The following is a 16031-nucleotide window of genomic DNA, read 5'->3' as shown; positions in this document are numbered from 1 at the left end:
TTGCCTAAAAGTAATATTACATACATAGAGCAATACATGTTCATTTTAGGAAAAAATAGATCATTCAGATAAGCAAATAAGGAAATTCTGAGTAACCGGTAAGTCTGTCATCTGAAGATAAACATTGTTAACATTTTGGTATAAAACTTTCCACACCTTGAAAGTCTTAATAGCTAGAATAATGTGTAAATACTTAACACATAAAAAATAACCTTTTCTTTTAAGACTACTTGTTTCTAACCATCTTCGTGGTGGTGGCTTTTGGTTGATTGTTGTGATCGATGCTGTAATATACTTGTCTTTGTGTGGGCACCCTGCACCTTGTCTGCTTGCTTATGAGGGAGGGATTCTAGAAGCGGAATTCCCAGGCCCAAAGGTAGCTCCTTTGGAAAGCTCCTGAATCATAATACCCTGGGAGAAGGATCCACTTTCTAAAGTTCTCACCAAATACACCTGAGAGCAGTGTGCGTATCACATGTGTTGAAAAGAACACTGCCTCTCCCATGACTGGGTGCCTGAGAGCACCAGGGTTAACAGATGAGGCTGCTGGGTGAGGCACGGAGTCCCCGTCGGAGGGAGCCTGGCTCCATCCTTGAGGCGCTGCGGACTTCAGAGAAAGGAGTTTTGACTGAGTATCAGCAGTGACAGACATTGCACAGGAAACCCATTGGCCGGTGGATGCGTGCGGAGGCCAGAAACCTCCATGTTGCTGCGTGTTCAGAGCTAATGTTGGAGTAGACTGAGGTGAACACACGGGCAGTTACTGCCAAGAGGTCAGATGCATGTTAATGCACGACCATCGGTGAGTGAGTCCAAGTGTGTTTGTTACATGACCCTAACATGGGCAGTCCTTGAAGCAGTATTGCCCAACCCTTCTGGACATAGCACAGTACTGAAAACTGGGGTCAAAGTCAAGTGTGAATGTGAAGTAATAGGAACATTCAGATCCCCAAAATTCCAAAGTTCTTTATTAAACCATGGTTTCGAAATAACTGCGTAGGCTTTTAGCGCTTCGTATGTACTTATAAATGTGGTCTTTTCCCATTATAATTGAATACCAGTGGGTTCCTTAAGTCCAGTGGACTTCTGCAAAATCCGAAAGTTTCAACTCCAGACAATTACATCAAGTGAATGCAAAGTTAGCCCACAAAATGGGAGCAATAGCTAAACTTAAGGAGCTAATATCCACAACCTACAAAGAATTCTTCCCATCTAATAAATAATCCACAAAATTGACAAGGGATTTGAATACCCTGCTCTAAAAAAATACATACACAAGGTCAATGAACCCAGGAAAAGTGCCTCAGTCTCATTTATTATTAGGGAATTCCAATCAAAACCACCATGAAATACAATTTCACTCCTACTAGCCTGTCTAATTAAACAAAAAAAGATGATAACAAGTGTTGGTGAGAGTGTCAAGATCTTGGAACCATCACACACCTCTGGTGAGAATGTGAAATGTGTAGTCACTTTGGAAAACAGTCTGGCAGTTCATCCAACTATTTATCCTATAGTTAGACCAGCAACTCCACTCCTGGATGTGTATTTAAGAGGATTAAAAACCGCTGTCCACACTCTCGCTCATACCTGAGTGCTCACGTTGGGAAGCATTATTCCCAGCTCCCCAAATATGGAGACAGTTCAACTGGTGAATGAAACAGTACCCCTACAGGATGGAATGCTATGCAGCCACGAAAAAGAACAAAGTACTTGCACATACCAGAATATGAATGAACCTCAAAAACATTACTCTTTAAGTAGAAGAAACCAGACAAAATGGCCACTTATTGTAGGATTCCATTTTATTTCAGAATAGGTAAGTTCATAGACAGCCCTACATTAGGGGCTTTTGGGGACTGGAAGAAGAAGACTGCTCATGGCTCTTTTTGGGGGTGGATAGAGATTTTCTGGAATTAGGTAGTGGTGATGGTTGTACTACTTTGTGACAACAATAAACACTGATTTATAAACTTGAAAGCTGTGACTTTTATGATATGTGTATTCCCTATCAATAAATTACCAAACGTAAATGTTGCAGAAAAAAATAATATGAAGCAAGCCTTTCTATTCTGTTTGACTATGTGTCCTTCTGCTACAAGTTCTTGACTTGGTTTGGTCAGTGAGAGTAAACATCCTATAACTAGATAAAGGGATTCCTAAAATTTACAGATTTTTCTCACACCCAACATTTTTACAGACTCTTTACTCACTCCCATGTCGTTTTTTTTTACTACAAGTTTTTAAGTATTTTTGAAACATTGATTTGTACTTTCTTAAACACCATATGGGTAAATATTGTCTCCCACAAAATTATCTTGTGTGGTAAAAGCATACTAATATAAAATGGGCCATTTGGACCCATTTATGTGCGCAGTTCAGTGACATTAAACCCATCCACATTGTCACCATCATCCAGATCCAGAACTTTCTCAAGGAGAACTGTGTACCCACTAGACAAAAACCTCCCTGTTTTTCTCTCCCCCCAGTACTGCCCTCCACCATCCCCCCTTTCTGTGACTTTGACTTCTCCAGATACAAAGTGTCCCACAGCCAGACCACCCTCATCCTTTGTGTCTGGCTCCCTCACCCAGCACAGCGTCCTCCAGCTTCAACCAAGCCATAGCGGGTGTCAGAACTACCTTCTAAAGACTAATATTCTTGCCAGGAAGTTTTAAACTCCAGACATCCTTACTTGTTATCGTAAAACTAGCCAGACATCTCATAAAAATATATTTTAACTGACTACATTAACAGAAGTATCACATGATATGAAAAGCTATTTGTGGAAAGCCTTTCTTGGTAGCTGTGACTTTATAATTAGCAATATAAATAGGTTCCTGCTAGTTATTACTCCATATTAAGTACTTCTGTGGAAGAAAACACACTCTTTCTTCTTTCAAAATACTAGGTTAATGGTGAAAAAGCCAAATGGCTTCAGTGTGCAGAAGTGAATGATTCAAGCAAAAACCCAGCTGGATATCAGAAAGGATGTGAAGGTCTCCTTCCTAAGTGCTGTTGGCAAGAAGTGACCATGATGGGCAGGACATCCAAGTCTGGCCAGTCCCTTCTAGGTATCCCATTCACTTCTGGGCACTTACCTAAAAGAACTAAAAGCATGGACTTGCATGGACACATATGTCCATAGCAGCATGATTCACAATGGCTGAAACGTGGATGCAACCTTAGTGTCCACTGACAGATGAGAAAATATGGTAAGTGCACATACAATGGAAAATTATTCAGCCCTAAAAAGGAAGGAAAAATTAGACAACATCAATGAACGTTGAGGCCTTTGTGTCACAGGAAGTAAGCCAGTCACAAAAAGACAAGTCCTGGGTGATCGTACTTTAAGCAGTACAACCATAGAGGCAGAAAGTGGAAGATTGTCAGACTGATGGGAGGAAGATGAGTTAGTGCTCAATGGCAAAGAGATTTAGTTAGGAGTTTGGGGGTGGATGATGAGAGTGGTTGCAGAGGATTTCAGATGTATGTCATGCCACTGGACATGTATGCTTCGAATGGGTCAAGGGCGTAAATTTTATGTGTATTTTACCACAGTAAAAAGAAGAAAAGAAAAAGAGAACTGGGTATTCAAGTGTTTTAATTTGATTGAACTTGATTTCTTTCCTGAGAGTTACTCCTTTCTACTTAGAGCTGACCTATACCGTTTGTAGACAAGGGATGATAAAAACAGCCAGGCTACAAACAAGCAACTATGAAAAGTCTCTTCAACGACTATCAGGGAAAGAGTTTTCAGTTCTTCATATTCTTCTGGAAAAAGCAAAATTTCCAATTTTAGCCTGGGCACTTTGAGAAAAGTTTTCTCTACTTCAGGCAGCTGGCTGAGTGGGTAGGCATGATAATTTTTCACTTAAAGTTCTCATAATTAGCCTTGATTTGCTTGTTCTTGAATGTTCTAACTGAAAAGAAAGTCTTGTTTGTTGGTTGGTTGTATTTTTTTATTATATTTATTATATTACATTTTTACTCCTTCATTGTTATAGGTTCCAACTCAGGAGAGTGGATTCTTTGCCCTTGTAGGGAAAGAATTTATCAGAGAGCTCTAGGTGTAGTTGAGCCAGGCAAGCCTTCCTTACAGACTCAGGCATGAGGAAGCCAGTATGGGAAAGGTGAATAGAGCCTGGCTCCTTGAAGGGAGTAAGAAGGTTTTTAAAGGGTAAGGCCATGAGGCAGAGGTGAGAGGAGCAGTACCGGGCTCGTTCTGGGTTGGCTTCCACCTGGTGGTGCACAGATTCCATTCTGATACAAGGGAAGGTTCTCAGCTTTCTCCCTCCGGAAACTGTGAGATAATCATCCAGGACCTAAGACTTCCTATCTATTATGGTGCCTCATGGCCGGTGTGATAGGCCAAAATGTTTGGACAGGGCTTGTCAGCCTGTGATGTAGTCCACCTGTTCAAACAGGACCTGGGGCAACTGATCCTGTCGGCTTGTGATCTCATTTACATCAGCTGTCTCATCATATGAGCATGTGTTCCAGTCACCCTCCACCAAACCCCCCATGCCAAAGCTCTCCACTTCCCTACTCCATCCCCTCCACCTCTCCAGTTACCCCTGGAGACCAGTAAATTTTTCACTAAGTCCAAGATTTGTCTTTTCTGTATTTTACCAGTATGGTTTTTGTTTTTGTTTGTTTATATTCCACAGATAAGTGGAATATCTACCTTTCACTTAGTATAATCACCTTGATGTCCATCTATTTTGTCCCAAAAGACATAGTCTCATCTTTTTAATAGCCATATAGTATTCCATTGTATACAGATTTCATAATTTCTTTATCCATTCATCTGTTGATGGCCTGTAGTTTATCTCCTGTTTTCTTTTATGTGTTTTATGGTCTTGGACCTTATATCCAGATCTTTAATCTATTTTGAATTATTTTGTGTGTGTGAGGGGGGATAAGTTAAGGATCTAATTTCATTTTTTTGTATGAAGTGATCCATGTTTCTGAATACTATCTGTTAAACAGGGTTTTCTTTTTCCATTGTATAGTCCTGGCTCCTGTCGAAGATTTATTGTCCATAATTGTATGGGTTTACATTGAGGCCTTGTATTCTGTTCCATTGGTTTGTGTTTCTGTTTTTGTTCCCATACCCTACTGTTCTGATTGCTGTTGCTGTGTAGTATAGTTTGGAGTCAGAGAATGTGATTACTCTTTTTTTTTTTCTTTCCTCTCAGGATAGAAAGACTTGTATCATCCTTTAGTGAAAAACATCCCGTGTGGAAACTCGGCAATACTGTGGTATCTAATAGCTGAACAGATCTGTTTGGATTCTAATACATCAGGTTATTTTTAACTCTGAGTAGTTCATTTAATGTCTGATCACAGAAAAGCTGGAACAGGAGTAGTTCCTGCCTTTGAAGATTGAATCAGATGGTTAAGGGGCTTGGCACAGTGGGAAGCACCTAGCAAATCCACAGTAGACATTAATGATCTTTGTTCTTGTCCTTGGTTCTATTTTCCTTAATAGGCCATCTTGCTATTTGTTCTTTGCACCTGCAACTATCAGTCATGGTGCCCTTTCTTGCAGCGTTCAAGATTCCTCTCTCTAGTCACCATTCCTAAAATAGCACCCACCCATCACTCTCTAGTCTCTTGCTATGTTTTATAGCCTACTGTCACTTTCTGGCTATCTGCCACTATATTGTCAATTACTTGTCCGTCGCCCATTGACCTGCTTAGAATATGTGCCCCATGGGTAGAGGATAGAGGTGGCTTGGGTTTTCTTGTCCTGTATCCTCAGCTCAGAGAACACCGCCTGACACCTAGCAGGCACTTCCAGTAAATCCCTGAATCCCCAAATGATCTCTCTAGTGAGCACCTTTGAAAACAAAGAAGAGAAAACAGTATTATACCATTTTATAAGCCTTCTCTGGGATGCACATAGGCATGTAAACAGACTTTTGTGGGAGTTCCTTAGAGCCCGGGATCCTTCAACACCAACAGCTGCGCTCGTTAATCCCCTTAAGATTACACTTGAGAAAAGTGTCTTCATTTTATCATTGGCCTTTCTGGACCGCCTTTGCACCCAGCCTTCCTCCTTTCCAGAAATGAAGTGTGCCAGGGGAAACTGTGACCCTGATGCAGGCTTTAAAGGAGAGCTTCAACAGAAGGTGTGCTCAGCATGTTTAATTTATCTGTGTTTTGGACTGAAAGGACTTTCTTCTGTTGGAATTTCCCTTCCCATTGCTGATATCTGCTGGCAGGTGGACAGACTGTCTACAACAATCAGATGCTGTCAAGTGCAAAAGAAACGCCAGAAGTGGAACCCTGCATCAAATTACCTCCCGCTCCCGTCTTGAGGGTGCGCGGCCAGCGCTGTCTCGCCTCAGAGGGACTCTGTGACTGCATGGGCAGCCCCTGCCCAGGCCACTCTCGCGGGACTCCCGTGGCAAGATGGGCTGCTCTGTGGACTCCCCTTGATTGCCAGACATAGCTGCAGTCCATTATCACAACCACATTAACCACATTAGCTTCCTGATCAGAAGGTTCCCACCCAGAGAGGTCTTTGTTTAGGCCACCTTGGGTGTGTTTTGAAGGCCACACATTTGAAATTGATTTCAAGCATTTTCTAGAAAATGTGTGTAGACTGTGAGGAAGGGCGAGACCCCTAGTAGCCCCAATGAACAAGGTGAACACAGCTCCTGAACTTACTACAGATGTCGAGGTCTTGATTTTGGGCTGAGGGTTCAGACACAGACCTCTTGCTTTTGAAGCCAAAAGCTCCCAAGGGTGGCCAGGCACCCTCTGCCCGGCCCCCAGGAGGCCTGCGCCTTCTTTAGTGTGTGGCTGCTTTGCTGCCTTCTTTCTCTTGACAAACATGGATCGAGGTTCTTCTGCTTGCCAAGAAGGGACTGGGGACGGTAGAATTAGAAACATCCTGCCTTTGGGGAGTCCCCTTCCCTCCATCTAACAAGAAGACCCATCAGATTTAGAGTCACAAAATCCAATGGGGACCACTGCAGCCAAATTCGTGACAAAGTTAAAGCCTAAATGTGAAAGCCTCCATCCTTGTCCTACCCTAAACCTGTTTCTTCAGTGAAACCCTTGGGAGCAGTTGGGTGTGTCTCTTCAGTGTTCTGCCCTTGTACATGTGAACATGTGTGTGTACTTGTTATGTGATGCTTTCTGTAAACCAGGGTTCACACTCCACGGCCACTCTGGCCTTTCCATTTAGCCACGAGGCTTGCTGAGCATTTGCACTGGAAGGGAAACTGGAAGGGAAACTGGAAGGCTGATGTAGCTGGCAGGTGGGGGCTTGTCCAGGCTTTTCTCGCTCAGAATATCTCCAGCCCAAAGCGAGCCCTCCAGTGGGAGGACTGAGGAAAGCTTGAGGAGTGGGGGCCTGCTTGCATTGTTTCCGAAAGTCAGCAATTAGTGATGTGAGAACCAGCTTTTCGCTTCCCTCTGCTTTCACGTGGCGTTGGCTTCCCCAGGCTTGGGCAGCTTTCCGACTTTCCCGGCATCCTCTTCCTCCCTTCAGAGAGAGGGCCTGCAGCACCTGGTGCAGCTGCTGCAGGCCAGGGGCGCAGGGTGCGTTTCCTCCCTTTGTGTGTGCCGTTAGCCTCTGTCTAGCTTTCCGCCCGAGTCAGCAGCCCACCAGGTGAGTCCGAGTCATGTACAGCAGCACTTCCGTTCCCAGGCAGGGCTGAGCTGCCCCTTCTGGGTGGTTTCTGAACCAGCCCAGGTGAAGAGGGATGGTGCCTGCACTCTGAAGGTGCGAGTCACATGTTCCTTCTGAAAGGTCCACTGCTTGGAAACTCCGTTTAAGACAGGCTTTTTTTTTCTTTAATACTCTGCACTCTGCTGGCTAATTTGAAGCAGTATTGCATGGCGTTGAGCAAGCAGGCTCTACAGGTAGATCAGTTCACTCACTGGTGTTTTTTGAGTGTAGCCACTGTGTGGCAGGCAGGCCTTGTTCTTCATGCTGGACCTTCTGCAGGCAGGCAGAGCCATCCTGCCTTTCTGGAGCTTATGTTCTTGCAAGGGACTGCAAACTGATATAAATAATGTGTATCCACTAGCTATCCTCATGATCACCCAGCTGAACGACCCACCCCCAAGCTCAGTGACTTGCAAGGAATGTTCATAGCCCACCCAAGTGTCTGCACCTGCTTTTGGCTGGGCTCTGCTGTCCTAAGCATGGAACTGCTTGGTTCTGTTTGCTTTTGTTCCAGGATTGGACATTGTTCTGAGGGCCACAGGCTACCAGGATGACGTCCTTTTTATGGCAGAGGTCAGAAGCTCTCAAAACAATGAACAAAAAGAACTCACACTTCACTAGTCCCAAGGCATAGCCCAGCAAATGACACTTAATGGTGGCCAAGCAAGTAACCCAGCCAAGGCCCCACATCCATGGGACAGAGACAGCCACGTCTTGCTGAATATGGTCTTATGCAAGGAAAATCTGGGAACAAAATTAAGCAAACTAAAGGGCCAGGGAGAGCCAGCAGCGACTGTTGGTGACTTTGGTCAGGGAAGGTCTCAGTGAAGGTGCTACCTGAGCAGATCTGAATGGCGTTCATTCCAGGCAGAGGGAAAAGCTCGTACAGAAGTGTCAGGGGCTGGAGGGTGCTAGATGTGTCTGAGGACCAGCAAGAGCTGGTGAGGTTGATTGTGAGCTGGGCTGAGTGGGAGAGGAGAGCTATGGGGCCAGATCTTCAGAGTCTAATACGAGCTCCCGGCAGGATGCTGGACTGTGGCTGTTACTGGGACTCTGATGGGAAGTGGGGATGGGGCTTTGTAGGTAGGTGAAGTTATCAGGCCTACTCCACCTCCCACCAATAACATGAAATGCTGGGGGCCGAGGGGTGTGGGTGGGAAGCACATGCAGGTTTGATTTACGGACACCTGGGCCCAAAGAGCTGGGGCATGCGCACTGTAAAGGCTCACACCCGTGCCCCAAGGCGAGGGCTCGAGGCAGCCAGACTCGAGACTGAGAACGCCAGAGAGGCGAGTGAGAGCGTGGAGATTCTCAGGCCTGCGGCCTGCCGGGCCTGCGTTCCACCACGCAGGCATTCATGAAAGGCCTCACGTGATCTTGGCCACTATTTCATCAGGACACGGTGGTAAGCCAGCACCCCCAATCCCTCCCCAGCAAACCCCACCTCCTGGAATTCACATCCTGGGGAGTTCCTTCCCACCCTAAAATGGCTGACAATATGGTTATAAGGACCCTGCAGCCGTGGTCTTTCTCTCGGACCATTCCCTCCAGGGGATCCCTGCTGCAGAGTCGCATGCGGTCCCCAGAGCCCCCGGGCCTCAGTCCTCAGCGCTGTGGGTGAGCCAGCTCAGGGCTGCTCCTCTGGCCCCTGAAACCTTCAGAAGGTGGCGGGCGCTGCTGAGGTCCTAACAGTTGCCTCATGAGGGACACTGAGCCAGAACCACTCAGCTCAGAACTGGGGCGAGCTAGCGGGTGTTGTTGTAAGCCACCAAATGTGAGTGGCCATGTTTTCAGGCAGCCAAGGGGCTGACCCAGGAACTGGAGTGCGAGAGAGCACAGCCTCACATGGGTAAGAGTCGGCTCAGGAAAACAGTTATCATGGCGCCTCAGCTTATGCCCCATGGGGCACTGGCCCCACCTCCAACCCCCTGGAGGCTACCTGCCCCGTCACAAGATTCTCTGCGAACCTTTGCATGAAGTTTGAGCGGCAGCAGCCTTTGCTATGGCGGCAGCCAGGCTGATGGGGTGCGGACCTGAACCCTACCTGCCGAGCGTGGGACCTTCCTTTAGTGACTGAATTTTCCCAAGCCCCGGATGTGGCCCTTGTGGTGTGGCACGACAAGGTACACGTAGTGTGCGTGGCTGAGCGCAGTGCCTGGCAACCCTCAGCTCTTTATTTGGCTTGATCTGAACCTTGCATTTTATTCCCTCTGAATCATTCCCTAAGGATATTCTTTTGGGCATTACCTAATGATTTTTAGAAATTTCCTATTCCCCCCCCCACACCCAAAAAAAAAAAGGTCAAAAAATCCGGTCAAAGAAAATCCTGTTTTTTCAAAATGTCCTTGAGCTCATCAGAAAACCTTTGTCGTGCCCAGCATGATTCCAGCCAGACCCCAGAACCAAGGCGCCTGGTTTCCATCGTGAGTTTCCAGGCCCAGCTCTTAGGACAATTTTCCGGGCCAACCTGCAGGCCAAAATAGGCCACGGCACTATAAATAGTGACTTTGGGCTGCTTTGGGCCCAACTTCCCAGGCCAGACCCTCCCCGCCCCCTGCCTGATCCCATGCGTGTTTAAATATACTCTGGGTTAAATCTGCAAGAGCGTTTCCATGGATGTGCCCAGAAAATGCTTTGCCAGCTTGCCAGGTCGTCAGCACCCCCCACCCCTACCCAGCTTTTTTTTTTGCTTCGTCACAATGCAGCCTGAGTGTGTGAGGACAGCTGATAAACCAGATCACAGGGTGGCGTGAGGGGTCGACGAGAGGGCTGGTTATATGATTTGCAGGGTGAGCGCAAAATGGAAATACATCCCTTGTCCAAAGTTAGTGAGACTTTCTAGATGGCGACAGCGGAGCTTTAAAACAAGAGCGGGGCCCATCTGCACAGGCCCTGCAGGGACCACAGCACTGGCCACGCTTATGGGCTCTGGTACCCTCGCTGGCCGTTAGCACCAATCTAATTCCCAACTTTGGGAGTGTTTTTCTTTAAGGAAATCGCAACTTCCTTTCAAAACAAAATTTATGGAAAACATCAATCATATGACGACAATTTAATTTCTTCTGCTGCTGAAGCTGAGTGATGAACACCATAGCAAATGATGATTTCTCAGGATTCCGTGGCTGGTTGCTCTGCTGATCTCTCCTCGGCTCACTCCCATGGCGGCATTCAGCTGGTGTTTATGAATGAAGATGGCCCGATGGCAAGGGGAGCCCTGGGGCCGGCTCTCCAGCCTTGTCTGTGCCACACTCAGTGGGTACTCCGCAGCCACGAGAGACCTTTCCAGCAGCGTGATGGTGTCCTCTGCCTGGAAGATCTCCTGGGCTGGGTCACAAGAGCCACACTGACCTCACACACATCTGGGGCCTGACCAACTTCTTACATTATGGAAGAAACATTTCACGGGGATAAAAAGGGAAGTTTCAGATCTTTTTGATGCCCAGATTCTGGAACTTGCACAGCAGCACTTCAATTAACTTCTATTAGTCAAAGCAAGTCACTCGGCTTGCCTAGATTTGAGGGGAGAGGGGGAAAGGCACCCCGCTTAACAAGCACACTGCAAGGTTTTCAAAGGTGCAGGGATTAGAGAGCTGTGATTCGGCATGGGTATGGTGAAACTGGTTAAACTTTAGCCTCCATCAGAATCCTCTGGGGGGCTGTCACCACACAATTGCTGGGCCAAAGTCTGAGCGTGTCTGAGACGGCAGGTGTGAGGTGGAGCCTGGAGTGTCCATCTCTAGCTAGTTCTGCAGTAATGCTGGTTGGGGGCTTTGAGAGCCGCTGATGAAAGGATTCTGTGTCCACACGTTCGTCTAAAGCCCAGCTGCGCATCAGAAACATCTGGATGGTTGTAACTACAGATGTGTCAGCTCTGAACAGTGATGATGAAGACATCAAAGCGTTGTGCAATTCATGGTCTTTGACACAGTAAACTTTGCTGTAAGTTAAACCTATAAATCGTTGGAAAGTTTGTCAAATGCCTTAAATGCTTTTGCAACCTATTCACTCCCTGACTAGTTGGATAAACAAGAACCAAGAAAAGTTGGATGAACTTTATCTCAACCTGTCATCACTGAGCTGTTGGGGGAAATTCCGGTTTTTCCAAGTACATACTGTCATATGGCTTTATTATTAAAGGGACTTCAGTAAAAAAGGTGTGGCTTCCTGGGAGAGAGCCTTTCTAGAACTGTACTAAAACACTACCCCACCAGAAAGCAGCTGGTGTTCATGAGTCACACAGTAATAGCCCAAACAGTCTTCCTTGACTCTGATTGAAGTATTTATGACATTCCATGTGGCATCATGCAAAAGCTGAAACAGTTGTACAGATGTGAAGGTAGTCAGCCTTGGAACATTAAGTTCATCTTCACATTCTCATCCACTAGAGCAGGTTTCCCAAGCTGGGGGCCCTCCCTTGGTGGCACCAGGGGTTCAAGAGCAGTACTGAGAAGCCACAGCCATTTCGGCACAAGTTCAACCCTCAACCAGGGAGCTGACCTACATGGCGCAGCAGACTGCTCCTGTCTCCCCGCTGCCCCCCTCAGCAGTGTATTTCAGTAGATCCACCTGCTCTGCTCCCCACTCTGTCTCCAGTGAATCCTCTCACCCTCCCCCCATACCCTGGCCAGTACCCCAGTTCTGTATGCATAAATAAATTTTTAAAAAAATCACTTAGGGCTCCATTAAACATAGCTTGGTTCTACCTCACATGGATGGAATCAGAATCTCTAGGGCAAGAATGTGAGGTTCTAAGCACACCAAGTGATCTCAGTATCCTTTGGTGAATTTAGGAAGTTACCCCCAAATAGTAATATTTACATACTACGTATTTAGAGGTGGGAAAGACAGTAAGGGTGAAAAAGAAAAAAAGACAAAGACAAAAAATGAAAAAAAAACAAGTAAATATATATATATATATATATATCCCTTTATATATATATATATAAAAGCACATAAAAACAGTTAAAATGAAAGAAACCAAAAAAGAAAGAAGACTCAATAAAGGAGCTGAGAGCCAGAGTTCTAGTGCCCACTCAAGAGTAAGAACAGTACGAGCTGGGGTTGGCAAACTATAGCCCATCTGGCCCACTGCCCGCTTTTATTAAAAAAAAGTTTTACTGGAACACAGCCACCTTCAATGTTTAAAAACATATTGTCTACAGCTGCCTTTGTTCTACAAGGACAGAGTTGAGTCATGGGACAGAGACTGTGTGGCCCACAAAGGCCAAGAATACTTACTCTCTGACCTTTTACAAGAAAGTTTACTGACTTCTGGATACAAAGAAGACTCAGGAAAACTTGGAATTGGAACTAGACCCTCTGTGATGATGAGTTCATAATAAAGAAACCAGTAGCAAAGAGGGAGTCGGTAAACGCAACCAATTGGAAAATCCAGACCCTCAGGAAAGACAGTTGTGATCATTTGAGACTGTGAAATAAATTTTATTTAAGGTGACTATAGATTTACCTTAAAACAGCATATCAACTTTGCTGAAAGAATAGGGCATTACAAAAAAAAAAAAAATCAGAATAACTTGGAAAGTTTATTAAGACACAGCTTTCTGGGCCTCCCTGGTGGCGCAGGGGCTACAGACAGTGTTGTCACGCTACTGCCAGCCGTTGCAATTGCAAGCACGAGCTCGATCCCTACCCAGGGAGCTGCCCCACATGGCGCAGCAGACCTCTCCTGCCTCGCCCACTGCTCCCCTCAGCAGTGTGTGTCAGTGGGTCTGCCTGTTCTGCTCCCCACTCTGCCTCTGGGGAATCCTCTCATCGGCCCCCACCCCATATCTCTGGCTTATACCCCAGTTCTTGAGTGCATAAATAAAGAAATCTTAAATAAAGAAATAAAGAAATAAAAGCATAATTTAAATAAGGTGAGAGAGAAATATATCACTAGTCACAGTACAGGTAAATAGACTAAGTCCCACTCTGATTTTCAGATTGGATTCAGTAGAGATTTATCTCTATGTTGGAGGTAACACAAAATGACCCAGAATGCTTGCAAAAAGGTCGAAAAAAGAGAAAAATATCAACCAAGTATCAACTAAAAGGAAAGTGAACTCATTTTATTAATATCAGATAAAATAAACTTTGAGATGGAACATTTACCTGGATAGAGCAAATGCTTCGTGATGAAGTAATAACTTCTTACTTCCTATTGGACTGCATTTTTAAAAAAATGCTATTGACAGCCACTCAATTGAATTTACTATTCACTAATGTGCTGCATCCCACCATTTAAAAAATGCCATTCTGGAACACATTTCTAATTCTCCTCGAAAGCCCCAGTGACTCCTACGAGGCCCACAGTCTTGCCACAAATGGGCTCTGTGACATCGCTACAATACCAGGAAATATGCAGTATCTACAGGTTTTTAAAATTAGTTCCTAAAGACAATAAGGAACACTGTGAACATTAGAATAAGAAACCAACTTTTGTTTTACCAAAAATCTGCGAAGAAAACTACAAAGCTTCCCATGGACAGAAAATTGAATTCATGAGCGTTAGGCACTCTAAAAGTGTCTTTAGGTATGAGAAAGGGGTTTTTCAAACACATTTCCTTCATGTTGAAATCCACTTTCTTGAGTTTAAACTCCTCTGTAATCATTGCTATTTTGCATCACGGCATGGAGGTAGAAGAGCCTTCCAGAAGCATCTGACGCTACGCTGGTGCCCAGCCTGTGAGCATTACAAAGGGCTGTCCATTGTATTTCTTTTCCAGCGTCTTTCTAGCAACTATAATATATTCAGTATTTTCCTCTACAGCAATTAGAGAAACTCCAGGGAATCATGCAGAGGGGTAGCTGTTGCTATGTTTTTGTGTGTTTTGCCAAGAGGCAGAGCAAACAACTGAGCTGAGAGGAATTCAGAAGTCTGCGTGGAGGAAGGGCCATGCAGCATTCAGGCTGGAGCCTCTCCCTCCCTGCCTGTCCTCCCCGCCCACCGGCTGGCTAATGTCTCAGGCTATACAATGACAAAATCATCTGTGTATTCAGTAATTTGTAGCCCCCTGGGAGAAGGCCTTGGTCCACTTTATGAGCCGTTGATTCCACCGCTTGGCTCCATGCCTGACAGCAATGAGGCAAGCTTGGAGCTGAACTCAGATTATTCTCCCTACTTCATGCCTTGATTTAAGAAATTCTTGCCCACCGAGGGCTTCCTGTGTGCCAGACAACGTGTCAGGGTGTTTTCACACCCACCCAAGGAAGGAAATACCTGTATTGTTCCCATTCTGTGGAGGAGGAAAGCAAGGCTGAGAGAGTTGAGGGAACTCGCTCCAGGCTTCTCATTTGTCATTTGCAGAGCTAAAATTCAGCTTCAGGCTCTCTGATCCCTAGTCGGCTTCCTTAGCCCCTGTGGTACCCAGTGTTGGCTTTCAGAGTCGTATGTAACTAGGAGCGTTTGATTGGTCACGGGCATTTTAAACAAACACATCCACACAATGGCGTTTTCTCTCTGGGCTTACTCCAAGTCCAGCACACCTAAGTGTGTGTTACTCTCAGGGTGTGTGTATGGTGAGCAGGCGGGCTCCACACGGCTGTTTAAAGGAGGAAGCAGCCCCTCATCAGGGAACCTTGTTTTTGCAATGAAATTGTTTCTATGTTGAACAATACACTGTGCTGCTGGGCACAGCCACTATCACTTACACTTTTTTTTTTTTTAATTTCTCTATTGTTACTGAAGTGCCATTGTTTTACACCTTTGCTAGTGTTTTGACAGGCTAGGATTTCCATTGATTCTCCATCTTGACTATAGTGACCGAGGTTAACCTAGTTCAGGGGATGTCTGCTTTCCCCAGGGCTCGCAAAAGCTTTCTCGAGGGAACCCAGCTTTCTGGTAATGAGAAGTTAGCTAAGAAGGCGGCTGGACTCCGTGCCTGTTGGTAAATAGCCATCCTCTGCTTGACACGAAGGGCATCAAGGAAAAGAAGAAAGGGTCTCTGGCCCCACAGGACATGACCCTGCAGTGGTTTGCAGCATCTTAAGATGGGGGCATCTCTGCTTGTTGAACAGTTGGGTAATCAAGTGTTCGAGGGATGATAGGAAAAAAAAAATCCATCAATTATTTGTAAGTCAAAGAACTCTTGTTTGTCTCTCAGTAGCCTATTACTTAAAATTTAAACACTTGTATTCCTAACACATCTACTCATTGTAAATGTCCCGAGCAAGGGACCAGAGAAATATGGAGGAAAAAGTGAAAGTCCTCACTCTTCTCCTTTCCATTCAGTGCATACTCCTGTTGTACCCTTCCAAACTTCAAGAATAAGACGACTGTAAAGAAATAATTTGACTGTATCAAACAGTCAACTTGCTGATTATAACCAGCGTTAACTTAGTGATT

General features: G+C 45.4%; 1 protein-coding gene across 1 annotated transcript in view; it reads left to right on the top strand.

Moving 5' to 3' along the window:
- Positions 1-16031, top strand: part of IQCK (IQ motif containing K) — a 72698-nt gene that overhangs the window by 45539 nt on the left and 11128 nt on the right. The window lies entirely within an intron of this gene.

This window comes from Condylura cristata, unplaced genomic scaffold (genome assembly GCF_000260355.1).
Source record: "Condylura cristata isolate star-nosed mole 26May11 unplaced genomic scaffold, ConCri1.0 scaffold00032, whole genome shotgun sequence".
Taxonomy (NCBI): Eukaryota; Metazoa; Chordata; class Mammalia; order Eulipotyphla; family Talpidae; genus Condylura; species Condylura cristata.
The sequence above is the reverse complement of the archived record's forward strand: the minus strand, read 5'-3'. Positions and strand labels throughout refer to the sequence as shown.